This window comes from Oryctolagus cuniculus, chromosome 5, assembly GCF_964237555.1.
Source record: "Oryctolagus cuniculus chromosome 5, mOryCun1.1, whole genome shotgun sequence".
In the NCBI taxonomy this organism is placed as follows: Eukaryota; Metazoa; Chordata; class Mammalia; order Lagomorpha; family Leporidae; genus Oryctolagus; species Oryctolagus cuniculus.
The window spans coordinates 153,576,096-153,602,571 of NC_091436.1; the positions used below are offsets into that span (position 1 = coordinate 153,576,096).

Sequence of the window (26,476 nt, forward strand, 5' to 3'; positions counted from 1 at the left end):
TCATGAGCAGTTTGGTTTAGAATTTTTCTTTCACAGAGCTCTGAAACCTCTTATTTAATCCACTGATTTTAAAATCATAAAACTCATTAATTGACAGAAGAGGCACCTGTTTACACAGTATTTTAGAACACACCTGTAGGGTTTTATAAGAATTCATCCTTTTTGGGCCTCTTGCCCTTTTTATTAAGATAACCATCATGACTGATAACAACAAAATCATTAGACTTCTGTGACTTTTGGACATTTGTATCAGTAGCATTTTATATTATCATAACTTAAAAGTTTAGCACCACTTCACATCTTGACAATACCTTTAAAATCATCAAAATAGCCTAATTAGTTGGTGTCTCTACAAGATGAGAGATACAGCCTTTGATATTTCCAAGGGACTGGAAATATGAAAGTCCAAAGTGTTTAGAGCTTTGATTTTCAGGACACCAGTCAAAGATGCCAGAAAGGTTTAAAATATCTGGTCAAAATAAGATTTCTTAACATTATGAAATAATATCCATCTATTTAGTTAGGGTGATTTAACCATGTACATATCCAAAAATAACCTTAACCCTTTTCAAACTCAGCTCTTCAAACAGAACCTGAAAAGAACTTCTAGAACCTGACTAGAAAACTGACAAGAAGAAAAGTATTAAAAGGAGATATTGATGTTGTTTGCAAAAAAAAAAACAATTTTAAAATTTGGGATCAAGACAATTTTTAGATTTGTTAACATACTGATATTTTATACAAATGTTTTAAAAGCTTCATTGCTTTAACAGATTAATCTTTAATGTTATTTCACTGCACCGTTGACATTAATGTTTGAGAAAACCTTGTAAACAATATTTTAAGAATTATAATTTTATCACACATAAAATTTTTCTCTAAATATTGTTTCAAATATTTTGAGACTTTTTAACGCCTTTTGTAACTTATTTAAACCGTTAGATATTTTTGTCTTTATCTTTTCTCTCTTTTCAACCTAAAGTAATGTAGCCATTTTACCTTAGGACAAAAACCTTTTACAAACAGTTGTTTTTTTCACCATCATCTTAGACCAAAAGGACACCTAGTCAACAGCCAGCCACTTGGGACCGTCTCCGAAACAAACAGGTGTCCAGCCAGGTCCTGAGGGGGATTGCGGGCTGTTAGACTATGGCGACAGGTGCACTTGGGGGGGGGGGGGCAGCTTACATCCGGAAGACTTGAGTGTCCCCGCCCAGGGGCTGAGAGACAGCTGAGCTTCCTCCTCCCCTTCCCGGAAAAGGGGCGGAGTCAACACACCGCAAACCAAAGACCAGAAATAGAGGAGGGAAAAAAGAAAGAAAAAAAAAAAGCTTGGCGCGCCTCGGGCTCCGCGAGCTGGTCTCCCTTGGTCCGCACTTGCCCGCCGCCCCGCGCTGCAGTCGCGGTGCCCAGCCCGCCGCCCGGCGCTGTGGAGCCGCGGTTCCGTCTCCGCCCCCCGTGAGGAGAGTCCTCGGGCAGCTCCGCCTCAGCCTGCCGGGCAGGCTCACTAACAACGACAGGACCGAGCCGGGCTGTTCCCTTGTTTTCTGTACCCATTCGGACCGGCAGGGCCTACCCTTCCCCTCTGCCAGTTCCCGCGCCCCGTCGGGTTCCTCGGATCCGTCGGTCCGCGAGCGCCTCTCGGAGCCCCGGGGGTCGGAGGCCGAAACACCGTGTGCGAGCCCGGACACCAGCCCCAGGAACGCTGCGGAGCCCTCGGACGGACAGCGAGGCTCAGAGCCGGGAGCACACGGGCCCGGCGAATCCACAGTCGCGGAGGCGCGAGCAAAGCGGGGCGTCGCCTTCGGCACAACCCTGGCGTCTCTGCCTGCCTTTTGCGGCTACACGCATTCCGATGGGATCTCTTAGGGCCACACGGTGGCTATAGGGCGGTTGTAGGGTTACCCAAGCGCACACAGATTATGCCGCGTCGTTCTCCTTTTTGTTGTTCCGGGAGGGAACTCGACTCCTCCTTTGATCCGGGAGGACAATAAACTCTGCTTCTGAAAGCCCCCGCCTCACCCTGGGGCAGGCGTGCGGCTCGCGGGGACGGACGGCGCCCTCCCGGGTCGTCTGCGGACACCGGAGGCCCGAGAGCCCGTACATGGCGGCTGCTGGCGAGCAGTGTGCGCAGGACCTTACGTGTTTTAAAAACATCCCTCGAAATGCAGCATTTTGGCCCGTGTTAGGTTCCACAAACACCAGTTTCCCTACCCCACAAAACCGTAATCATTGTCAGCCCCAAAACCTCAGCCTCTCCGCTGTGGCCCTAAACCACCTCCGCGATCGAGGGTTTCCGGGTTTCCGATGCCTGCGCCCGGGCACCGGCGTTCGTCGCTTCGGCGGTTTCTGCGGAGCAGCGGGAGACCAGGCAGATCGTTCCATTTTTAGGAGCTGCACAGGGACTACCTGACGGGGACCACGTGGCCTAACGGATAAGGCGTCTGACTTCGGATCAGAAGATTGAGGGTTCGAATCCCTTCGTGGTTAGTATACCCTTCGCTTTTCTTCCTTTCTTGTTTTGTGCACGCCTGCAAATTTAGATCCTCCTGTGTCATCGGAGGGGAAAAAAAAAACCCACTTCGTCTAACTGTTCAAAACCCTATTCTTTTCCCATTTGTCCCTTTAAAGGGAAGGAGGAGAGACTGTCCAGGCGTGGGGAGAGCGGAGGCAGAATGCAGAGGCTGGAGCTGAACCCTAGAAGGCCCTCCTGTGCTCACAGCTTCGCTCCAGTTCCTCCCAGATCTTAGTGTCACTGCCTGGGTTTCAGCGTCCCAGGCTCAGACTGCCCTGTGCCACCTGACAGCGAGAATTCAGATCTGCAGGCCGGGCCCTCCCGCCCGCAGTCTGGGGTGTAACCGGCCCGGCTCCCACTCCGGCGGGTCTGGCCCGAGCGCACGAGCCACGAGGTCCGGCTGCTGCCCGCGTCCGCCCTACTGGTTTTCACTCTTCCCTTCCTTTTCATCTCGGCTTTTCTGCTTTGATCCTGCTGCCATCGCAGAGATAAATGCAGCTCAAATTCAACCCCACATGACAGAGCGGAAAGCCCAACTGTTCCCGGGGGAACTACTCGGATTTTCCCAACATAAGCTGATCCTGTAACTCCCTTTCCTCACATCCTTTTTGCGGTGCCCGCCTGCTTAAAAGCAGGTAACGGCCAGCACCAGTGTGAGTCCGCTGACCTCGCCGGGCGGCGGTGCGGCTCAACCTGTGCCCGGCTCCGGCTCCTCGCTGCGGGAGCTCGGGTTGCTCCAAGGGTGTTCTCCCGGGGGGGCCCGGGGCACAGAGAAGACGCCCCCGGGAGAGCCCTGCCACGCCGGCGAGGTTTGAGGCCCTGCCTGGCTGTGCTTGCTGTTGACAGTGCCCACCCAGGTCCATCTCGTGCACGCGCCCAAAGCCCAGGAAGTGTGGAGGACGCTCTGCTGGGGGGGGGGGGTGTTGGGGGGGCAAGTTCTTAGCGCCGGGCGCGGACACGGACAGCCACGCCGACGCCTACACGGCGAGCAGGTGAAGAGTCCACACAGGTGTCTGGTCTTTCCATTGCAATCCTTTCCAACTATCGTCAGCCTTCTTGCATTTCCTGTGATAACAGCAACTTATCAAATGTGTACATTAACACGCATTTTGAGAAGGAGAGAAGCAGTCCCTGACAGTCAGGGACTGATGGGGACTGATGGGGAGGCCTTGAGCTGGCCTGGTCCTCACGGCTAAGCCCTGGTCAGCTCTAAGGACGCCAGCTGGTGCCGCTATTCCGTGGGCATCGGGAAGCAAGGTAAAGAGAAGACAGTGCATCATCACGTGTGGTTCTGAGGGAACCCAAGCCCATCGTCAACCAGCACAGCTAACGAAACATCCCTCTGTCCTGGCTGAGCTGAGTGACTGCTGCTTCCTTACTGACTGCAAGTCCGGTTCTGCTCGGTCCTCTCTCCTTCTAGATTAAAAACAGCAGGAGTGAATGATGGAATGGCCAAGTCAACTCATGGCTCAGCAGACGTTTGGTCTCCCTCCTTGCAATAAGCCAGCAAATCAACTTGGCTCTAACACAGGTGTGTCGTGTTGTCTTTGGCAGAGTTTTTATATAACACCGCCCCTTCACCACTAAACCAAAACCCCGTATATTATCCACTTAACAAAAAAATTCCCAATTTGCTGCATTTTAACAACGCTATATTTTTGTTCTAATATGGAATGCTTTGGGTCAAATGAAAGCTTTTAACTTATTCAGTGGCTTTATTAAACTTTTTGTTTGTGACTGTTTTTATAAGATACAAACGTTAATGGTCTGATGGTCTCATATTTTGATGCAATGTTGTCATAATAATAATTATTCTCATAATAACCATCAGATTACTCCCTCAGTATACATCTGTGATGTCAGAGACACTTGAGACTGTACAGAGTGTCTGTTGTGCTCCTACAGTCTGGAAATATTTGTACCTGTCCTCTTTCCCTGGACTGAAGTCCTCACAGTCAATATTGCTGAGTTAAAGAGTAAGTTAAGTAAGTGATTACTTTTCATATAAATGATCGCAGGTCCAGAAAAGATTTATTATTTAGTCACTACTCTCTAGCAAACAATAAACTTTTTAAACTAATTTCCATGATAAAACGACTGACTTATTGTGTGTAGTGTACACAGTTTACTAATAACATGAACACTGATAGTACAGCACTGATAATGTGAAATGATTTTCTCTTGTTTCCTTGGTGTGTCTTTAGCACCTGAAACTGCCTCTAGATGACAGAACAGGGTGCTCTCTGCTATGGAGCAAAGCAAGCCCTGGAGGGCTCTCGACTTCCACTCTGAATCATCAGAGTTTTTATTTCCAAGATGAATGAGAGAAAAGTGTGTAAAACATTTTTGATCCATTTTATATTCCAAAGGTAGAATTGGAAACCAGATAGTGCCTCCAAGTGCACACCTCTTAGCGTTTAGTCCCCACGAGGATTTGGGAGCTCTGCATGGATATGAAAAGCATGTCAGGGAAGTTTCCTATCAAAAGCCACAATCCCAGTGCAGGGTTCGAACCTGCTGGAAAGCTTCATTGTCTTAAGTACTTGGTCTAAAACCGAGTTCCCAGAAACCTGAATAAGGAAAGGTTGATTATGTGAGGTTTGAGATTGTTTTAACAATTGCTCTGTCTGGCGGCTACTTCAGTTTCCCCATCTCTAAAATAGTTAGTAAGGGGGAGAAATTTTAAACATGAACATCTTTACGGCGCCTGCAGATTTTCTAACTGTCTGGCTAGAGAGTCCCTTGCCGTAGTTTACCGCAGAGTGCAGTTAGGCGATCGGTGAGGTTTTGGGGAGGATTGGTGGACGGCAGGAGATGATTCGCATAGGCAGGAATCAACAGAGCCTGGAATGCTTGGAGAGGATTCTCAATTTAAATGTATTTACCTAAAATACAAGGAAGGGAGCCCTGCTTTCCGTTTGCGGTTCACGGTCAAGGGGCGGGGGTGCACGCGGTGTGGGTTTTGCTAGAAGGGAGCAGAGACCCGCCTGGAAGAAGGAGCAGCGTGCGCAGTAGCAGAGCGGGTGGAGCCGCGCTCGGAGGACGCTGCAGTGCGGCGGTGCAAGATGTTAAGTGGGAGAGCCCCGCGCCTGCAACGTGCGTGAGGTTTAAAAGCTGGAGAGGATTGGGCGAAAACTGCGGAGCCTGAGGAAGGAGGCACCTGAGAACCCCCAAAGAAGAGAGGGACTCCGAACACGGAGTTCCGGGACGCGAAGGGGTAGCAGGAGTTTATAAAATGGGCATACACCCGTGCGTGTAATTTCATTTTTTTTCTGGTGTGTGGTGAGGTTTGCGCTTGCGCAAAGGGAGCTAAAACCTCACCTCCCCGGTAAGGGATGTTGAGACGACGAGGATGGGATTCGAACCCACGCGTGCAGAGCACAATGGATTAGCAGTCCATCGCCTTAACCACTCGGCCACCTCGTCGCTGTTGTGCAACTGAGCGAAAAATGCCATATTTAAAAGTAGTCCCGCTTTGCCGATTCCATTTCTTTCGTGATCTTCTTACTTAAAAATAAAAAAATAAAGAGGAGACTGAGAAATGGGGATGGCCCTGACAAAAGACAACAAAATACAATTCTGAAGGGGAAAATGAGAGAACTGAACAAAGAAGAATGGAGTTAATTACTGTGCCACCTGAGAGGTTTCTATTTTCTTTTGTTTATTCCATATACGGAAAAGTGACAAAAAGAACCATAGGAAACCTTGAAGGTCTCGTTAAAGAGCTGTTTAGAAGGAGGCATGAACAGAAGGAAGCTAACGCTGCAAAAGCAGTGGTACCTCAAATGCATTGATAGAAGAGGATGCTTGATATGTTTGCGGTTTGCACAACGACCTTGTTTTATTATCTGTGTTTACGTAGGCTTATGAAATGTTGGGCCGTTGATGTTTGGTTGGTTGGTTGGTTGTCTCATTTCATTACAATGAGGGAGGTCAAGATGGTGCCGATGTTCTGTGAGGTTGTTCATGGCCAACAGAAGAGCCTCAGGGCCCTGAACAAAGTGCTAAGACTGTTCCTGAGGACGCCCAGACCCTGTGAAGAGACTTGCGACATTTCTGGGTGCCAAGGTCTACATTTCTCTTTCTCACATGCACCAATAGCATTTTTTTAAAAAAATATGTGTTTCTGTGTGTGTTTTGACATAATATGACTTAAAAATAAAGTAGAAATGAGGGTGAAGTAAAAATGAACATGAAATTTGGAATATCACCAGGATTCAAGGCAACCATGATTAAATAAATATCAAATGGATGAAGTGCCAAATCTGAATCAAAACATCCCGAACTAAAACAGGTAAAATAGCATTGCATTTTCTAAATCCTGAATGAACAATGAATTCTAAAATGTCTCTGGGGGGATGAAAATCGGCCTTCATGGTATTGAGATTAGGAATTATAAATCATTATAAACAAATCCAAGGCCTAAAGGTCTATGGATTCCTTCATCACTCAATTCTTATTGGGCATCTCACATGTGCCAGCTGTTGTTGTAAATGCAGGTATATAAGACATACACAAAATTGCCTGCCCTCGTGAGACTTAACCAGGTAGAAACAGGCAGGAAGCAATTTTAAAATGAGAATGTATACCGTGTCAGAAAGTGCTAAATGTCTTGGAGAGGTGACAACTTGCAGAGGATGCTGAGGGAAAGACGACCTCCGCTGTTCTCGCTCAATGCTGCACACTTGGATCCATCAGGAACTTCTGGGAAGTATTCCTGTCAGGGCACTATCCACAGAGATTCTGATTCATTTGAACTAGAAGAAGATTCACTTGACAGCCAAGCTCTTCAACACTGGCTTACTTATAAAGCAAGATCCGTAAAGGACCTTTTTTTAAAAGCTGAGGCCGAGAGCTAGTTTTCCTGATGAAAAGACAGAAGGCGCAGCTTTCAGCTAAGCGAAAGAAGCCTTGTACGAAGCACCGGTCCCAGCAGCAGGTCAGGGCCAGGCAGGGAACACCTGCCCTTGGCATCCCAGGTGTGTAAACCCAGTGTGCTAGGCACACTTCTTTTGTGATACCCTCCCTTTGAGTGTGGGCCCGACCGGCGGCTTGTTGGTAACGTATGGAGTACAGAAAATGCGCTAGGCTGGCACTTCCAGTGATTAGATCAGATAAGTTGTGGCTTCCTGCTCACCATCAGGTCTGAACTTCGCCTCCTCAGTCTACACACCTGGATGAAGCGGCACTGGTGTGGTCTCCCTGGTCTCCCTGGCCAGGAATGAACGAAGCAAACCCTGTCAATAACCCTGTGAGTTTGGATGGGGCTCCTTCCCCAGGTGAGCCTGAAGATGAGTACAGCCCAGCCAACAGTCAACACCCCAAACACTGACCGTGAAACACACTGACGCAGAGGACTCAGCTGAGCTAGCTGTGCCCAGGTTCCTGACGCACAAAAACTGTGAGATGCAAACGTCTGTGGTTCTATGCTGCCAGTGGTAGGACAACTATGCAACAACAGGGAACTAACACCCTTAGGAGGCTTGATGACCCTGAAAACAGTGGATCCTATACTGGGGGGAAATACAATTAAGGCAAAACTATAACAAGCCTACTGGATCTGAGCTCAGATGCTAATCTTACACCACACAGCCCTTACATAGGAATCTCTGTGTCTCTCTACTGAAAAGATTCATGTGTAAGCTCCATCCAGATCTTGCATTATCTTTGAAATGAGACATGACTGAGATTAAAGAGATTAACAGATACCTGCTATTTATTAATAGAAGTTGTAGTGGGCTGAATAATGACCCCTACAATAGGATATCCCAAGAGCCTCTGAACGTCACCTTAGTAGTAAAAAGGACATTGCAGTTTTCAGTGAGGATTTTGAGATGGGGAATGCTGGATTGTTTGAGTAGGCCCAACGCAATCACAAGGGTTCTTCCAAGTAGGAAGCAGATCAATAGTAGAAAATGTGACTACAGAAGCAAGGGGTGAAACAAGGAAGAAGCAAGTAGAATCTGAGACAGGTGAAGAAATGGATTCTTTCCGGAAGTCCCCGGAAGGTACATAGCACTGCTAATACCTTGATTTTCCACTGATCTCTAGCACTGTAAGGAAACAAATTTATGTTGTCTTAAGCCACTATATTCGGAATCATTGTCACAGCAACAGCAAGAGGAAACAAATGCAGAGGAGACTAAGACACCACTACCAGCCAAGTAAGCAGGAGGAAGTTCACAGGACTTTTTCTAGAACAATTATTAGAAGACGGAGCGGTTTTTGGGGCTCTTCTTTTGCTGCGATGGAGAGCACTGGAAGACGTTCTGAACAGTCAGCTGAAGGGGTTTAGATCCCTCCAGGAGCTGGACTCCTGGAATTCCAGGGTGCAAACCTTTATGCCACAGGCCCTTTGAATAACAAACCTCCAGGGGAAGACTTGTATGCTGTTGCATGGGACCAATTACTCTTTAAAATGTCTCGGGCATATATTCAGTCTAAAAATCTTTACCAGAGCTTCTCTTGCATGGAGACGACAGAGGCTCTCAGGTGACCTTGACATCTGGTGTCTAACTCTGTGGTTGGCATTTTCATGTCTGCATCCAGAGTTAACTTAACAGAGCATTTGGAGTGTGCTCCAGAGAAAAACAGATCTGCAGGCAGAGACTCTGCCACATAAACCCTTAGTTAGCCTCGCACGTAATTAGCTTACAGGAAACTGGCTTTGGGCACTCACAAAGCAAACGTTGGGCATCAAGAGGAGATGTCGTGGGGGACACGAGCGTGATGGGGAGATGGCAACAGCAGCCACAGGAAAGCAAGAGGAAGCAGCTGGATGTTGTCCCAGGGGAGAGGAAGTGTACGTGGAGGGAGGGTCCACACCCACGAGTGCACTGACTCCAGAACTGAGCAGACCCACTGAGATTGGCAGTGCCAGCCACTGCATCGCGGGGCCCTGGAGGAGGGGTCACTCCTGAAAGATGGAAAGATATCCTGAAAGATATTGTTCTCAGAGCAGTCTCCCAAAAAACATGAGGAACACATTAGCAAAGGAGTTTGGATGGAGCACGTACAGGGTGCAGCCAGGGGCACCTCTGGGATGTGCACAGACGCCTTTCCAAATTCTCAGGACGGTGTCAGAGGCCAATGGAAAGCTGACAGGAAGGAACTGAGTGTAGCCAGTGTAGGAAGGAACTGAGATTCGGGGCCTGAAAACAAGTTCTTGATCACCAGGGCTCAGGTTCTAATTTATAAGAATCTGAGGAAGCCTAGGCCTAGAGGCGAAAAAAAAAAAAAAAGCTATCAGGGAAAGTAGCAGAAGACGCGCGGCGCTGCCTTCTCCAGGTAGAGTTTCTGTGTCAATTTTGGGGGCCTGGCTGACCATGCTTGCACCCAGGTGTGTGCCATTTGAGGAGGAAAAATCAAGATGAAGCTGGGGTCCCAGAGAGATGTACACTCAGATTCCTTCTTTCAGAGGTTAGCACGTCGACCGTTCAGAGCGCGGGGGCGCGTGTGAGGAGCTTCCAATGGCAGCTCCTAAGGATGGTCTTGCCTCAGCCCAAGACATCTTAAGAGGCTGCTACGAAGAAATAAACCATTCACAGGGCAGGCGAGCTTCTCGCAAACCAGTAAGCACCATGAACACACAAGTAACTTAGGATCTGACTAGCTGTAGGAACCCACAGAACATTAGGTGGCAAAAGAAAACGAAGACTCTGTGGAGACAAAGGTGACATGCACAGGGTCATCTCCAGAAGCCAAGAAGGGCAGTAAGTAAGGAAGGAGCTGCTGTCCTTGTCTCCAGGGACAAAGCCAGCACAGGATGATCAGACACCAAAATCAGGAGAGGTCCCACCGAGATTTGAACTCGGATTGCTGGATTCAAAGTCCAGAGTGCTAACCATTACACCATGGGGCCGCTACTTAGCAACGCGGGATTGAAGATATCACTCTAGGAAGATAACTCAAAATAGTCATAGGAAAACACTAAATGATAATTATTTTGGTGCAATTTTAAATCCATGCAGATTTTTAATAAAATACATTTCCATGAACATTTATAAGACAGTGGTATCACTATTTTGTGGACTACTGAAAGACGCATCCCTAACAAAACGTAAGAACCTAATGTAGCCTAATTTTCCAGGATCTGGACCACACGGACATCAGCAAAAAAGGAGGGGGCATGAGAGATCGGAAGTGGAACTCCAAGTAAAAGAGCAGAGACAGCTGTTCTCAGAGCAGCAGATGTAGACGGGGACTGGGTGTTCCTTCAGGTGCCCCTGTTATCTCCAGTCTCTGGAAGACAGAACTGCAATTTGAAATGGAGGAGGCAGCACTAAAATTCCAACAGGTCCCACCGAGATTTGAACTCGGATCGCTGGATTCAAAGTCCAGAGTGCTAACCATTACACCATGGGACCAAATATAACAATCCCCTATGGCAAGATTTTGATGCACTGTCACATTAGCCTACACCATATTCCTCGACTCCAAAGAAACAAAACTGCGGCTGCCTACAGAAAACTGGAACACACACAGAGGGTTTCAGGGCCGGTGTTTGCTAATTGTTAACCTGGACCGTAAATCATAAACACAAACATTTGTCTACCAACGAGTTTGCATTATTTGTCGGCAGTTAGAAAGCTCTTAGGGCAATTATGCATGTGTCAAACGTAAAAAGGAAAAACAATCTATGAGAATTCAGGAATTTATTGGTAGTTTTAGGGTCAGAAAGAAAACTTTTTCCTGATTATTTCTATTTTCCTCACTTTCTTGTTTGCATTTCTTAATGGATCAATTACTAATATAAAAATAATTTGTGTTATATTTATTCTACTCTTATTAATATTGCATACACAGTATGTGTCAGGAAGAGTTTTAGGTAGCGCAACTGTTTTGTTTTGTTTTGTTTTGTTTTCCCCCCCAATAAGATTTAGCCAACATCTAAAAACAGCTTCAAAAATTCCCTAGCTGATATTTCCTGTCTGCAATTCTGGCCTCCGAAAGAGGGATAATAAGAAACTCCAAAAAGGAAGAAAGACTAGAAATTTCTGTTTGACGTCTTGCATCCAATATGCTCACAAGTGGGAAAGTGATGCATTGGACATAAACATTTGGGGAGAATATCAAGCAGACATTAAAGGCAAGCGAGATTTTGTAAAGCAGACATGAGCTGGACTTCAGAAGCCACAAAGGAGGTAGATTATGAATAGGGAGACAGCAATTCAAGATTTAAGTGCAAAACCGCTTGAGCGTTGTGCTGGCATCTTTGTAATGGAGTTTCCAGGTAGTTTCCTAAAAAGACACTGAAAGAATTTTGTCTAAGTCCTGTTACACGCCAAAAACGCACAATTTAGGATGACTGAGGCGTATCTCGTATTGCTTTCCATGGGATTACACGTGATACACCGGCTAGCGCGGGCAAAGAAAATCTACGTAGTCGGCAGGATTCGAACCTGCGCGGGGAAACCCCAATGGATTTCAAGTCCATCGCCTTAACCACTCGGCCACGACTACGTGCGTGTCAGGGTGCTCTGGATAGATTCCCATGAGGAATAGTACCTCTCCGGCTGCACCTGGTTTAAAACTGGTCCTCCCGACGACACAACAACGCCTTCAGAGCGTCTATCGTCGTGACAGAAAGCTCGCGATGTCGGTTAGGGGAGGTATTGCTGACCGCAACAACTGCCCCACCCACGAGGTACTAAAAGGCGTCGCGAACGCAGCACGCCCCAGAAATAATCAAAATATTTATCACTGGGGAGGATAGAAGTGGGTGCTCCTAGAAAATTATCTTGAGGATTATGACACAGTCCAGGCTGGCGCACAAAGCTGTTTGAAATGATTAGCATTACTCAACCTGGCCATCCTCCAAAAAGAGTCTGAGCGTGTATCAAAATGCAGATAGCAGAGGATGGTTTCGATCCATCGACCTCTGGGTTATGGGCCCAGCACGCTTCCGCTGCGCCACTCTGCTTCGTGGAACTCACGTTCTTCAAATACCTATTCCAGAAGGTAATGGCAGGCTTTTCCCTGATTCTGAACGTTGCTTTCCGATGGCAGACTTTGAGAACAGAAAGAGCACATGAAAAATCTGTACGTGCCTGCGCTCCTCCACCTACTATGGATTCTGAAGCCTCCCGCAAAAACGTCCACTGAGCTCCTCCTGCGGAATTAAGTCCCACCTTGTAGCACAATAAAATGCATGCTAATTGCCGCGATTGATAATAAGAGAAACAGCGAATTGTACGACCAGATTTGAGGTGAGGAGGAAAAGAAAAAACTTTAAGTTGCATTGGCCGGGAATCGAACCCGGGCCTCCCGCGTGGCAGGCGAGAATTCTACCACTGAACCACCAATGCCTCACGGAAAAGGGGGTTCCTATTTATGTATATATAAAGTCACATTTTCACTGCTCTTACTGGTACACAGTGCAAATATATGTTTTCATTTTGAGATTCCTCTAAATCCAATTAAAGAAAAGCATACTTAAATATTCTAAAAAAAAAAAAGCCAGAAGCTTAAAATGTGCGATATGACCCATGGAGACTTATCAAGATGAAAAATGCCTACAAACAGCCAACATACGAAAATATCTCTCTGTACCTCTTCCAATTTAAATCTTTACTGAAAACAAATTCTGAAAAATCTCTCACTTAAGATGCAAGCCAGTTCAACTAATGTACCAAGTTAAAGCGCTCGCTGCAACTCTGAAACACCAAGTTACATCATTTGGGGGGGGGGAACAACAATAAAACACCCTATGTGATCGAGACGTGGTGACCCCGCTTCGGTCCAGGAGCGTGCGCCACCGGAAGCGGAAGTGACGTAACAACGATCCACCAGCAGCCTCGGCGGAGCCCCACTCAGCGCGCGTCGTCCTCCCCGGCTGAGGTCGTTGGCGCTTTGCAACCGCAGGGCAAAACGGGGCCTGGAAATGCACAGGAGAGGTGGTCCCTGCTTCAGCTGACTTGGAGGAAAAGCCAGCGGCCACAGTGGAAGGCTCCGCTAAAATTCCTGAATTGGTGTTTCAGGAACCTCATGGACCGCCTGGACAGAAACACAGGGACACCAAGAGGTGTGAGCGCTGTCTCGCCCCGCTCTCTCTCACTTCTGAGGAACTGCAGTGCCGAGTAGCAGAGGATTTATTTTACTTGGCAACTCTGATTATGAGGCTTTGAAGGGCAAGAAAGGCAGGAAGCTGCAATAGCAAATCAAGACACTCTGTTTTCCTTAACAGAAGAATTTAGGCCATCTACAAGCTTTCTGGAAAACCTAGCCACAGAAGAATACAGTCTGGGAAAGATAAAAGCTTGGTCAAAGTCCGGGATCTTAGTTTTTCTTTACTCAAGAAAATGGAATTTAGAGTAGCTGATCCACTCTGCTCAGGGGGCTACAAATAAAAGTAAATTCAAATGGTTCCTAGTAAAGTCTTCAAAACATAGTGTAAAAGCACTGGGTAAATTGTAGCCACTGCTAATCTATGTAACTTTTTAGTGCAACGTTAGCAGTCAGATATTTTGCCTCATTTCTAAATAAGAAATCTTCAGGATAACGCCCAGAGCAGCTTCTCAGCTCAGTTGTTCTGAATTGATGGGATGGCGTGGGCAATTCTAGCAGATTCCCAAAGACTCTGTGTGTGCTATCTACTCAATGTGCCCTCTGCTTCAAGTTTTCGTCGCCATTTGTCAAATGCTGGCTCCCCTAAATGTCACCAAAACCTCCCTGAAAGAACAAAAGCTGCGTTTATTGGTAAACTTGGTAGCGTCTCAGCGGCGGAAAGCCCTTGTGGGACATAGTTAGGGCTGGATAGGGATCATGATGTTTCACAAGTGGTGGTCACACCGGAGAGGCTTTTGAGATGAAATGTTATCTATTGCCGTACTAAAAAAAAAAAAAATTAAAATGCCCCAATCGTAATGGTTTAAAACAACGAACTTTCTTCAGAACCAGAAGACAGACGTCTTCCTGTTACGTTGTGGCTTCGCCAGCCAACTAATACCATTTGGAGAAGGTTAGGCCTGGAACAAGAAAATTACTCTGCAGTACCGAAACACAACGCAGCACCTAACTTTACATCGTTTAGAAACGTGGTAAAGTCGAAACGCCTGCTTGAATATTTGTCCCACTTTCGCATTTGGGGAGAAAACTTCATTAATTTCTTATAAGCCCAAAAACAAGACGAAAGAATGTCCCAGATGGAGCACACAGATACAGTGGCCTAAGGAACATGGAAATATTGTAACGCAGTGCCCTCTTAGCTAACTAGGCTGAGCTCCCACAGCACAGGGTCATCTGCGAGAAACGAAAGATGGACGCCATTGCCCCCAGTCGACGGGCCTGGCTACCGCGCCGAAGGCATTCAGCAACGGCAGGGTCTCGTCTGCGCCTGCGTGCGCCCTACCGCCAACGCCGAACGCCTCCCCCAGGGCACCCGGCGCGCAGCCGCAGAACACAACCCTCACGGCGCATGCTCCAGAAGCCCGCGCCACTGAGGCTGGGGTGGGTTTGGACGGTCGGCTGGGGGCGGCTCAGCGTGTTGGATCCCGGCTGACAGAAGAGCAGCCACCGTGCGGAAAGTGGCGCTGTGTTTCGGCGGAGCCCTGAGAGTCCACGTCCGAATCGGGCCGCGAAGCTCGGACACCCGCGTGCGAGCGCGGAAAGCAGGCCGGCGCCTCGCCGCGCCGACACGCGCGTTCGCCCGCTTCGCCCTGCTCCTGTTCCAAGCAGCCGAGGGTCAGGATAAGGTGTGCGCTTAAAAACCCAGTAGTATCCAGACATCACCGCATAACCCGAACTACATACAGTTATGATTTGCCCCTCAAAAATAATGTTCATCTACGAAGCCGAGCGGCGTCCGAGGGACCTTGAGGAGCCGAGCAGGAAGCGATCCACGCGCCTGGCCAGAGGGGAGACGGGCTTCACTGGGGCCCAGGGAAGGAGCTGACGGCCAGGCCGGCTGCAGGCTCGGGGAAGAACCGAGGGCTGCCGGCGGGTAAATGAAGGCGGAAGAAGCAGACCCCAGGGTCTTTGGGAGGGCACACGCAGCCTGGCCGCTTTCCGATCTCAAGCTGAGATCCTTAACCTGAGTTAAGGATTCCTCCGACTCCAAGCCCCTCTTGGTTTTCCTTTCCTCCCATGGCAAAACACTAGTAGCCATGACCCCGACGTGATTCGAACACGCAGCCTTCTGATCTGGAGTCAGACGCGCTACCGTTGCGCCACGAGGTCACGCCGAGCCGCTGTTTCTCTTTACACCAAGGGTTTTAAGTCCTTCGCTCACTTCCCACCTTCCTAAGCTTTTTGATGTATCGATTACTACTTGGTTTGATCCGTTCTCTCCCTACAGACACAGCTTCACCAAGGTTGAGAAAAATCTAGGGTTGACCAGAAGACATACAAACCGCGAAGCCCGAGGGACGGCGGAAAAACTCCATTGCTTCTCATTGTTCAGTGTCTCCACCTGTGGATGTCTTCCTGCTTGGGGGAAACTCGTGTGCATAGTGGCTTTAATCCGCCATGGAATAGGGACAAGACAGCTGCGCCCTGTGCCCTACTACTCTCCCTGTCCTGAAGGAGACCCCAGCCCGCACTGCCCCCTTGCCTCCTCGGCCCTCGGTCTGCCTGGCGGGAGTGGCTGCTTTTGCAGGAACTCCTCACTGTAGGTCAGAATCTGCGGGCCTTGTGGTCTTCCACAGCGATCACCCGTCGTAAGCCGCCGACACTCAGCCCTTACTGTTTTCTTTTGGCCCTGTAGGCTCTCCTCCGGCAGTCCGGAGGATCCCCAAAAAGTGCAGCAGCGGGTACCGTGCAGGTGCAAGCTGTAGGCCGCCCCCGGACCTCCGGGGTCGTGCTCCGGCCTGGAGCCCTGCCGCTGTGCTCGCTCACGACCACAAACCTTGCTTTCAGGACCGTGCGTGACGCGGTTTGCTAGCGCTGCCCTCACAGATCCCTTAGCCTGGGGCGTGTGAACAGCAGAAACGTGTTTTCTCCCAATTCCGGGGACCGCAAGCCCGGGGTCCAGGCGTCGGCCGCACCGGTTTCCTCCTTAGCCCACTAGGCTCGCCGGCGACCGCTTCCCGCTCGGTCTCCACGCGCTCTTCCTCTGTAGGTCTGTGCCCGGGTCCCTTAGGAGAACACGAGGGGTTAGGGCCCACACTTACGCTCCCAGTTTACCAGAAAACCTCTTCAAGGGCCCTCTTCCCAGATACGATCGCTTTGTGGCGCCGTGGAAGTTTGGCCGAGGGCTGTGGGGAGGGGTGGCTCCAGGCAGCTCACCCGGGCAGGGACGCCGGGGCGCGGTAAATCGGGCTCGCAGCTGCTTTTCCAGCTCCCGGCTCGGGGTTGGGCTTTCTGGGAGCGCGCACCCCGTGCTTTCCAGGTCACAGATTGTGTTGCTGTTAACCTCTCTCCGCAACTTTTAGCTCCATTTGCATTTGTGCCTTAGTAGGACTTAGGGAGTTCGCCCACGTCCTCGTCAATTCTCGGGCTTCAGCTTGGCTGGCCAGCAGCGGTTCTATTTTCACCTTTCCTCCTTCGGCTGCCAGCTCCAGCATCTTTTCCTCGACGTGGCCTTTCTCCCCGATCGCCATCAAAAGACAGAGCGCTCTGTGATTGGTTACTGAAGCCCCGTTTTACTGTCCCTGCTGCTTGTCGGGTTAAAACCTCACAGGCGTTCTGACTGTTAAACTGCTTTCTCCATCTAAACCAAGGTTTTTGAGGGGAGGGACTGGCATACTCGTGGCTTAGCATAATTTCACCGATTTAGTCACAACGCTTGGAGAAGGGCAGTTTATTTCTCATGCACATATTTGGAAGCTCGCTAGCAGGAGACCACGTGGCCTAATGGATAAGGCGTCTGACTTCGGATCAGAAGATTGAGGGTTCGAATCCCTTCGTGGTTGCTCATTGGCTGATTTATTCCTCCAAGCTACCCCAGAAGGTCTGCAGGAACTCCTGCCTTTGGCCTTAACTCCACTTTTCCTCCACACCCTTGGTCTTTGCTTTGTACTTCCTGTTCTATCCTGCAGATATCTGTTTATCTCTTTGCCAACAGTACCACCAACCAAATATTCCATTTTCTCGGTAGATGCTACTCAGAATTTAGTCCTCAGGCCAGCACCTGGGGAACTCCTTGAACTGCATGTTTCTACGGCCTATATATCTCCCTTCCCTGTCTCCCCATCTTGGGACCTGCTGAGTTAGAATGTTGGCATTGGAGAGGTTGGGATTTGGGTTTTAGCCAATTATGCATGTGATGCCCCTTCACGCTCCAGTATGAAAGTCTATAGAATTTACAAACTTCATAGTCTCCAAGCTCTTCCCATCCATTGCAAACACCACAGAGCCTTTACAAGGCCACCTTGTTTGAGTTCTAAGGTTGCTAAAGGGGGATAATGGTGAAGCTGCCAAGGGAGCTCTTGGGAGTGTAGGATTTGGGGAGGAAGGGACCAGGCTCTAGAACAGCTGCAAAGAGCTCACCCACCCCAGAATGCTCTAAGGGAGTTTATCTTGCAACATTGTCAAAGGGGCCTAGACCACCACAAACAACAAAGTAATTTGAGGCAGATTTCTGATCCTACAATGGATGAAGATGTAGTAAACTGGGAGGGCCCTCCACTTGATGTTTTTCTACAGCCTGGACACTCCCCTAAGCTTGCTATGAAAGCCCCAGCAAAGAAAAGCAGTATTTTTAGGGAACTGCTTTTATTTTTTATTTTTTAGGGAACTTTTAACTGTAACAAAAGCTTTCTGGACAGCTCTCACTTAAGGTTGATTGTTCAGTGGCATCAAAGCAGAGAAGTCCCTTGAGACCACTAACAGTTGATAAAGCCAGCAGGGATTGTCCTTAGCCAAGGATAGGAGCCCTAAATACACAAGGAGCCAAGAAATTGGTTGTGTTAGCTGGCCCAGGGCTTCCTCCCTCTTGGGCAACAGTCGCTCCATCCCATCAGCATTGGAGGTTTCACTAGGTGCCTGGCAGTGCTGAGTTGCTGACTTGGAAACCCAGGAGGTGGTCACTGGCACCTCTTTCTGTCCAGCACCTTGCAGCATCAAGGAAGGAGTGAATAATCTGGGATTACTGCTCTAATAAGTTTGTAGAGTTGCTAAAAGTGCAAGCCAGGACAGGAGGCCTGCTATCAGGAAAGAATTGGGGGCTAAAAACAGACAGCCCTTTCCAGGATGCTAGGAAATGCCAGGGTTATGTTATAAGAGATCAAAGATCCCAAAAGAGTGGTCTGAAAGATCTCCGGGTTGGGATTATCTGTCAATCGGGATCACCTGACTCTGTCCTTTCCCATGTCACAGGTGTGGTACAATGTTATTCAAGTTTAGAGATGTCTACAGGGAACAGACAGAAAGTAATAGTGAATTTCATGTCTTAGACACATCTCGAAAGCGGCTTGGTGATTCTCTTAATTGAAAACCACTGCTTTAGAGAATGGCACATCCCATGGCAGCACTGGTCAGCAGCACCCTGGCTGCGGCTGCTGGCATCTGTCTCATTGGCAGACTACCTAAAGATGCGTGACTTGAACTTCATCATGTTTGTCTTAGCACTGTCCATGGGCACCACTGATGTAATGGATTCATTTTGTACAACTGTAGGCTCAGGTGTCATGGCCTAGCAAGCCTGCATCCTAGCTAGCATGGTTGAAACGTGAGCTCATGCTTATTGGAGGCCAAAGTGAATAAAACCATCTGGAAGGGCTTGAATGATTTGGAGATGTGCAACTCAACCCAGGAGCTGATGCTGACGGTCTTAGTTGGTGTTTTGTGGTAACTGGAGCTTTGTTCTGGGTGCCCTGGTTCACCTCCCTTCTGCTTGCTGACTATGTTTGCAATTACAATCTTGTTTGTTCATGCACTCACCCCCCTTAAAGCAGATGTAGTTCCTAGCAGTTTGCAAGCTTTGCAAGTTTGCTATCCTGGAGCACCATTGTTGGGCTTTGACAAACTTTCAGTGTGGGGTACAGTTGCCAGAGTTCACTGCTCAAAGTCTTTCGTCTTCACATAAGGAGTTCAGATGTGAGAAGGAGTAGTGGTAAGCGAGGTAGCAAAGTCTGATGAAGAGAAATACACCTGAGAGACCAGGTGGACATCTCAGTAAAGGACCGAGAGCCCATCTGCATTCAAACTGGAGTTTCATGGACGTGTGTATGGGTACCCTGTTTCTTTTCCCCTCCTCCCTCTCCTGGGAAATTGTGGGTGAGACATTTCTGGATGTAGCCTTCCCAGAAATCCTCCCAAGATCTTATCAGCACAGTGTTGTCTGGGCATAATAGGCCCCAGGGTGCAGGGCAGGAGTATTGCCCTAAGTTGCCCCCCCCCTCGGGAGAGGGCTGAAACCCATCTAACAGGGCTAAAGAACAAGAGCTATTACTTTAGGTGTAATCTAGGGCTTGTTTCCTCATTCCATTGCACAAAGATTCATTTCCTTTCAAAATTCCCGTCTCCTTCAGGCCCTCTTATAGACATAAGCTAATACCTACTTGGCTACTTGTAAAAAGTAAGAATTTATTATTCATTTTCAAAGTAAACTGTTTAGCTCTGAATGGTAGCTAGCTTGCTGTTGTGACAACCACACAGTTTGTGAACACAAATCCCCAGAAAAAAAGGATGCTGAAATGGGGGCAGGGTTGGTTTAATGGAGCAAACAGCATTTCTGAGAGGTGGAAACTTGAACAGGAAAGAGGGGGAGGGATGGCCTTACCCTGGAATGATAAATCTTAGGGAATGTCCGGGAAGATAGCAGCCCCATAGTACTTAGCCAGTGAGGACCTGCACGTTAGGGATAAGCTGTCCACTGCAATTGCGCTGGTAGTGCCTGCCTTCCAGACACCTAATCTTGCAAGATTAGCATTGAAAGTCTCACTTCTGATGTGCTTGTGTCTCCTGAGTCCATTCCATGGGTTTGGACAAGTGTGTTTCTCACACTACCCTAACCGTACCTTCCTCATCTCGCTGGGCTGTGCAGTTGTCTGTGCCCTTATATGGTTCTTATGTCCCAAGATGAAGGGGAAAATCAAGCTAGACATAAAGCCTAGTTCTCAAAGCCCCTTAATGAAAAAATAAATAAATAAAAACTGCAGAGGGGCTCTGCAAAACTCCAACTTATGTGTCTGATTCTACAGCTGGCTTTCCATGGACTGGAGCAACCGGCCAGCACCACCTCTACCCTTTCCTGACAACACAGCCAGCATTCCCTAACATGGACCAGCTGTAAGCCTGCAGGAGAGATGTTCCCTCACCACAAGGTTTCAGATGGGAAGGAGACTTGAGAAGCGTACGTTACCATTCACCACTTCTGAGTTATATAGTTAAAAGGTGCATGTTAAAGGCTTGAGAGCAAACCCTGAGAAATCTCTGTCACCAATAAGGGGCATTTTTAGGACAGGTGGACATTTGAGCCCAGAAGAGAGATCTGGACGGGAGGTGATCCTGAATCCATCAGCACAGAAGCTATGGTTTATCAATCTTCCCTTACCCTATTTCTGTATATAGATTGGAGCCATTGATGAAATACAGACCCATTTACTCATGAATATGCACAGAGATACTGGGGGGGGTGGTGGTGTGCAGTGTCAGGAATGTGGAGATCCAAGTGTCTTGTTCTTGCTTTGGAAGTCATCTTGATACACCTTTTCAAGCTATCAGCCACAAAATATCAGATGCAATTATTCTTCCCCTTGAGACAAGAGCCCACTTAGTGAAGGAGATTTGACTCTCAAATATTGTCTACCTTTGAGTTTCACCTACAAGTGTTCTTTCTGCTGGCTAAAACCTCTTGAGCTTAATGAAGAGCCAAGATAGGATTTTCTGTACAACACTTTAGTGAATCCAGATTCTTAAAGACAGAGGAGGGTCCAGGAATGTCTTTGTCAGAATGTTTATTGTGGATAAATTTCTTACCAGGCAAAAAAGTGAGAATTTCAGAAGTTATTGAAACACGCTGTTGATTAGCTTTCTAGAAAAGATAAAGAGCATTCTCAGCTCATTACCTCTGAGTCTGGAATTTTGAAAAAAAAAAAAAATTTCCCCCAGAAACCTTTTATTTAAGGAATACAAATTTCATGCATTTCATAGGTACAACTTCAAAAATATAGTGATTCTTCTTCTCACCATACCACCCTCCCACCCCTCTTCCTCCTCCGTCTCTTATTTCCATACTTATTTTTTACTAAGATCTATTTTCGTGTAACTTTATACACACATGATTAACTCTATACTAAGAGTTCAACAAATCGTATAAAAAAAAAAAAAAACTGTTCCCCAACAGTGGAGACAAGGGCTGTTCAAAGTCATTGCATCTCATGTCAGTTTCACTTCTATGAGTCTGGATTTGAAGCTGGTTCATTTTCCCTCCCGCTTTACTAATAGGATGTGAACTTGGTTGTTATTAAATCCTTAGTAACGTCAGGAAGTATACTATGTGATGTGGGTACCATGTGGGATATTGAAGAATCCTTGCGTATCTGTAGTCGTGGCCGAGTGGTTAAGGCGATGGACTAGAAATCCATTGGGGTCTCCCCGCGCAGGTTCGAATCCTGCCGACTACGGTAGTCACTTTTTTTTTCTTCTTTAAGGACTTGACCGATTAAACTTTAGCGTCACTTATGAATTACATCAAAACGTGCGTCTCATTGTGCATGAGTAAACTAACTTAAAGGACTCGGTGGAATGACGCTTCGCTGAGTTCCGAGAGTTTTTGAGTTAAAAATGGAGATGACCGTGAGTAATAACATGAAAAGAAAAGTTTTCCATATTCGGCTTTAGTGCAGTGCAGTAAATTCCACCACTTCCTTTTTCTACAAGGGTAACGACAGGGCCAACGTGGGTGGGCCAGTGGCGCAATGGATAACGCGTCTGACTACGGATCAGAAGATTCTAGGTTCGACTCCTGGCTGGCTCGACAATCCCTTTTGCTTATCCTTGAGATCGCATTAGTTCCATTTTCCCAGACCTCCGCATATTATTTTATTATCTTCTATATGTGAGTCAAATTGTAATTTGTTCGTTACCTACATTTTTGTAGAAACATCATTTTACACAAAATGACAAAATTGTTCATAATATAGACTCAAGCTTTAGTTCTCTACTCTTGTATACGTAAGTTTTCTTGAAGTCACATAGCTAAACGGATAGTTGTCAAAGTCGATCTTTCCACGCGTTAATCGATAACTCACTGAGATGAAAACTTTTAAAGACATCAGTCTAGGGTAGTTGCCAATGAGAGATTCACAGAGATCTCTAGAGAGCAAAATGTTTCAGGTTCTTTTCTACCCCTTTTACCAATTAAAGAATGAAACACTTCATGAGATTTTGTAACCAACACCAACAGTCCCCTCTCTGCTGCCTCCTCCAGCGTTTCCTGCCCTCCCGATGAATCTTTGAATATTTCCTTCTACATCTCTAAAGAACATGCTTGTACAATCCTTCCGTTGACTTCACTGATGGCCAGTTACTTTATTTTCCGTTTCACAGCCCTGGACCTCTGCCACACACTCGCACCCTTCCTGCAGCTCGATTCTTCCGATACCATTACAGCAAGGTTAAAGTGTGGCTTTGTGAAAAAACAATCCTGCTGGGGAGTTACAGAAGAAAATGTTACGTTTTCCCTGCCTCACAACTTTTATTTCCCCTGGGGAATTGGTAACCATTTGTTCTTCTTGTTTTTGTCCTTGCTGTTTAGTCTTCCGTGCATTTACCAGCATTTCAGCCCCAAGCTCTCCAACTTGTCTAAACAAGTCTTTAGAAGTTTGAGCGCGTCCTGTCTTTCAGCTCCTGTTAGACTGACTTCAGCCTGAAGAGCTGCTCAAAGCCGGAGGGCTTACCTCCTCACTAGGTGTTCACACGCCCCACGGGTCTCTCGAGATTCCCACTACTGTGAAGTGCACCCCGTCTCGATTTGCTCTCTTATTTTACAGTAGTGTGTCTTCCGATCACCTGCTGAGAAAGCATCGATGGGAGGTGAATGTTTGAGATCTCCATGCCTGCAAAAGGTCTAGACTCCACCACCTCACTTGGTTAATTGGGCCAGGTATAGAATTTTAAACTAGAAATCATTATTTTCTGGCATTTAACGTTGCGCCAAAGAAGTCTAACGCCATACTGAGTTCTGATTTATAACTGACCTTCTCTCTTCCTCTCTCTGTCCTTTTCAAAGATTTTAGGTTCTTTTCTGCGGGGCTGGTTTCTTCTTGGGTTGCTGGTAGCCAGCTTGCTGTGTCGCACAAGTTCTTTCCCGACTCCATGGGCATTTCTGGTGTGTCTCTCTGGCTATCCAAGTTCTACCCCCCTCTTTTTTTTTTTTAATAAATATATCTCTCAGTTTAGATCTGGGTCCACCTTCACAGCCTCATTTTAACATAACCCCTGCTTTGAAAGCCTTATCTCCAAATGCAGTCACATTCTGTGATGCTGGGAGCTAGAGCTTCAGCATATGAATTCTGGGGAAAACAATTCACACTGCAACGAAATTTACATGCGCATCAGCTATCGGATACACGAGTGATCTAATGGAAAGGTGTGGCTTCTTAGAACATGAATCCTCTTGCAGGAGACTTGTATTTTCACTGATGGTGCACTGATTGCTAATGGTTTAACTCAAGAAGTTACACACTACCCTCCCAACTAGATACAGTTTCTTAACGAAGGGCTTTTTCAATGTAAAGAACAGAAGAGAGGAAGGACAGAGTTCAGAGTGATTGGAACTAAGCAGAAACTTCTGCATGAAGCGGGTTGCTCATTCTCTCTTCCTTCCACAAAGTATTTCCCTTGCAGTTAAGACATTTCACTAAACGATAGAAAACTCCGTTTGTGCAGAGCTCAGCTGAGGAAACTCAGAAGCATGAATGTCACAGGGAACGACTGCACTTTAAGAAAATACACTTAAATTAAATTTCAGGGCTCAAAGCAGAACAGGAGTCCCCCACAGCATGTGAGCAATCTATGGCTTTAATGTTTCCAAAATCTGGCCCTTTATGAAACACATGAAACTTGTTCACCTTACAGAAATTAAAAAAAAATTGTTAATAAAAAAGTCAAAAAATAAACAAATCTGACCAAGAAACCTTTCTAATAGTAGCTTTTGCTCCTGGGTCACAGAGTTCCACACCCACCGACTGCTCTTCCAGGAATGCCTCAGGCACTGGCTCATCTTCCTACTGCAGGGACAAGATGGCACATCACAATCTCATATCTTTTCAGTCTTTACCCAAATGTCATCATTTAAGCAAGACCTTCCCTGGCCTCCTTGTTTACACTGGTATCCCCACCCACCCCAGTATTAACCCGCACACACAATGCACTTTACCCTCCTTTCCTGTCTCCTGTCATTTTTTAATTGTTTTCCCTTATATAAGGTGTCATAAGGGCAGTTAGTTACTCACTACCAGTCGGAGGACTACACAGTGACCAGCAACCATTTTTTTCTTTGAACTAATGAATACTTAACAAGTGTAACAAAGTAAAGAAAACCAGGAAATTGAAAAGGGAATACATGAATATATTCATTGGTCACTGCTGTGGCATTGAGTGCGCCACTTCCACATCATTATAATTACTGTTATTATTTTATTTATGATTATTCTGTTATTATTATCCGTCTCTGGCCCCAGTGTGCTGGAACGCTGGTGTTCACAGTCTGGCAGAGAGGTTTAGAGCATCTCTTCTGCTCTGCTGTTTCCTATCTGAAAGATGCTGAACAGTGTATCAGCCTCTAGAAACTCTAGTGCCGTCTTACTCGGCAAGTGAGTATTAACCAGAATTGACTGCCAAGTTGCAAAGCAGATGAGACAGTGCACAGCACATAGTAAGCCGTGTCTTAACCGCCCCCTACCACAATGCCGGCTGCCTGTTACTTTTAGTGAGCCAGTTTTTGTACAGTAGTGTGTTGTACCTGGAAAAGCAAAGCTTCAAGAGCAGTGAGAATCAAAATATTCCCTTCCATCTCCGCGACAGTAGCAAGAGCCTAAGTCGGAAGTCAAGTCTTCTGGAATAATAACAGTACATAGCAGAGGATGGTTTCGATCCATCGACCTCTGGGTTATGGGCCCAGCACGCTTCCGCTGCGCCACTCTGCTACGGGATAATAGTATAGCCATGTTACTGAGTGTTGTCCTTTCAGAGTTAGTAGTCAATTTCCAGAGTAAAGATCTAGAACACAGTAGAACACAATGGCTGAGGCCTACACTCTTAAAAACAAAGAGTTAACAAGAAACAGGTTATTCTGAATATGCTCCTCTGGCGCATAAATGCAGGACTCAATATGAGGGCTCTCACTGGATTTTGTGAATGTGTACAGTCCCGTGCAAACATCTGCGACATCCCAGCCACCTTCAATTATGAAAAGTACTAAAAACTCTTAGGAGGAAATAAATATTTCCCTTTTCCTCTACGCCGGAAAGTGCTAAGGCACAACCAGTTTAGGCAGCTCTGCCCCAGGTGAGGGAGACCGGCGCATCCGTGCCGTTTTTAACCTAGTTTTAGGGAGGGCGGGGAACTTCCAGCCCAGAAGTTGCAATGGTCCATTCCCCAGAGTCTTAATTTGGCAAAGCCCAGAGCCCAGAGCCCAGAGGTAGGCGCGGGGAGGCCGGAAGGGTTGAATCGGCGAAGCGTGAAAGTCAGAACTTTGCAATAAAAGGTTCCGTGGTTCGGCAAACAAACCTGACCCCGACGTGATTTGAACACGCAACCTTCTGATCTGGAGTCAGACGCGCTACCGTTGCGCCACGAGGTCCCCCGGAAGGTGTCCCTCATTCACCTGCTAACCTGACCTCCGGGACTGCTTTTCCGTGCTCGGTGCGAAGCGCACAGCTGGCTACAAAGAAACGCGTGGCTGCCTCCCTCTGCATCACAACGCGGTCCCCTTTATCGTTTTCTTTGCCTCCTAACTGCTTCTATTTTCGCGTCTTCCTGCTCCTATTTCATTTCCCTTTCTTATCTCGTTTTCTCCATAGGTTAAAAACAGGCGTTTGGGGAGTTTTGTTGTTAAGAAATACTAAAGGTGGTCGT

The 26,476-nt window shown here is 47.3% G+C and overlaps 1 long non-coding RNA gene and 13 other non-coding genes across 14 annotated transcripts; 5 read left to right on the forward strand and 9 right to left on the reverse strand.

Moving 5' to 3' along the window:
* The first annotated feature begins 1,473 nt into the window (after nucleotides 1-1,473).
* LOC138849829 (uncharacterized) lies at nucleotides 1,474-4,592 on the forward strand. Its single transcript, XR_011389043.1, has 2 exons — nucleotides 1,474-2,486; nucleotides 3,936-4,592. It is a non-coding gene; the product is annotated as an uncharacterized lncRNA (long non-coding RNA).
* TRNAR-UCG (transfer RNA arginine (anticodon UCG)) lies at nucleotides 2,418-2,490 on the forward strand. The gene has a single exon. It is a non-coding gene; the product is annotated as a tRNA-Arg (tRNA).
* Nucleotides 4,593-5,859: 1,267 nt separating the features above from the next.
* TRNAS-GCU (transfer RNA serine (anticodon GCU)) lies at nucleotides 5,860-5,941 on the reverse strand. The gene has a single exon. It is a non-coding gene; the product is annotated as a tRNA-Ser (tRNA).
* Nucleotides 5,942-10,304: 4,363 nt separating this feature from the next.
* TRNAQ-UUG (transfer RNA glutamine (anticodon UUG)) lies at nucleotides 10,305-10,376 on the reverse strand. Its single transcript has one exon. It is a non-coding gene; the product is annotated as a tRNA-Gln (tRNA).
* A 433-nt stretch (nucleotides 10,377-10,809) lies between these two features.
* On the reverse strand, nucleotides 10,810-10,881 carry TRNAQ-UUG (transfer RNA glutamine (anticodon UUG)). The gene has a single exon. It is a non-coding gene; the product is annotated as a tRNA-Gln (tRNA).
* A 1,014-nt stretch (nucleotides 10,882-11,895) lies between these two features.
* On the reverse strand, nucleotides 11,896-11,977 carry TRNAS-UGA (transfer RNA serine (anticodon UGA)). The gene has a single exon. It is a non-coding gene; the product is annotated as a tRNA-Ser (tRNA).
* A 388-nt stretch (nucleotides 11,978-12,365) lies between these two features.
* Nucleotides 12,366-12,437, reverse strand: TRNAM-CAU (transfer RNA methionine (anticodon CAU)). Its single transcript has one exon. It is a non-coding gene; the product is annotated as a tRNA-Met (tRNA).
* Nucleotides 12,438-12,751: 314 nt separating this feature from the next.
* On the reverse strand, nucleotides 12,752-12,822 carry TRNAG-GCC (transfer RNA glycine (anticodon GCC)). The gene has a single exon. It is a non-coding gene; the product is annotated as a tRNA-Gly (tRNA).
* Nucleotides 12,823-15,619: 2,797 nt separating this feature from the next.
* On the reverse strand, nucleotides 15,620-15,691 carry TRNAW-CCA (transfer RNA tryptophan (anticodon CCA)). Its single transcript has one exon. It is a non-coding gene; the product is annotated as a tRNA-Trp (tRNA).
* A 1,600-nt stretch (nucleotides 15,692-17,291) lies between these two features.
* Nucleotides 17,292-17,364, forward strand: TRNAR-UCG (transfer RNA arginine (anticodon UCG)). The gene has a single exon. It is a non-coding gene; the product is annotated as a tRNA-Arg (tRNA).
* A 4,574-nt stretch (nucleotides 17,365-21,938) lies between these two features.
* Nucleotides 21,939-22,020, forward strand: TRNAS-AGA (transfer RNA serine (anticodon AGA)). The gene has a single exon. It is a non-coding gene; the product is annotated as a tRNA-Ser (tRNA).
* A 280-nt stretch (nucleotides 22,021-22,300) lies between these two features.
* TRNAR-ACG (transfer RNA arginine (anticodon ACG)) lies at nucleotides 22,301-22,373 on the forward strand. Its single transcript has one exon. It is a non-coding gene; the product is annotated as a tRNA-Arg (tRNA).
* A 3,100-nt stretch (nucleotides 22,374-25,473) lies between these two features.
* On the reverse strand, nucleotides 25,474-25,545 carry TRNAM-CAU (transfer RNA methionine (anticodon CAU)). The gene has a single exon. It is a non-coding gene; the product is annotated as a tRNA-Met (tRNA).
* Nucleotides 25,546-26,129: 584 nt separating this feature from the next.
* Nucleotides 26,130-26,201, reverse strand: TRNAW-CCA (transfer RNA tryptophan (anticodon CCA)). The gene has a single exon. It is a non-coding gene; the product is annotated as a tRNA-Trp (tRNA).
* Between the last annotated feature and the right edge of the window lie 275 nt (nucleotides 26,202-26,476).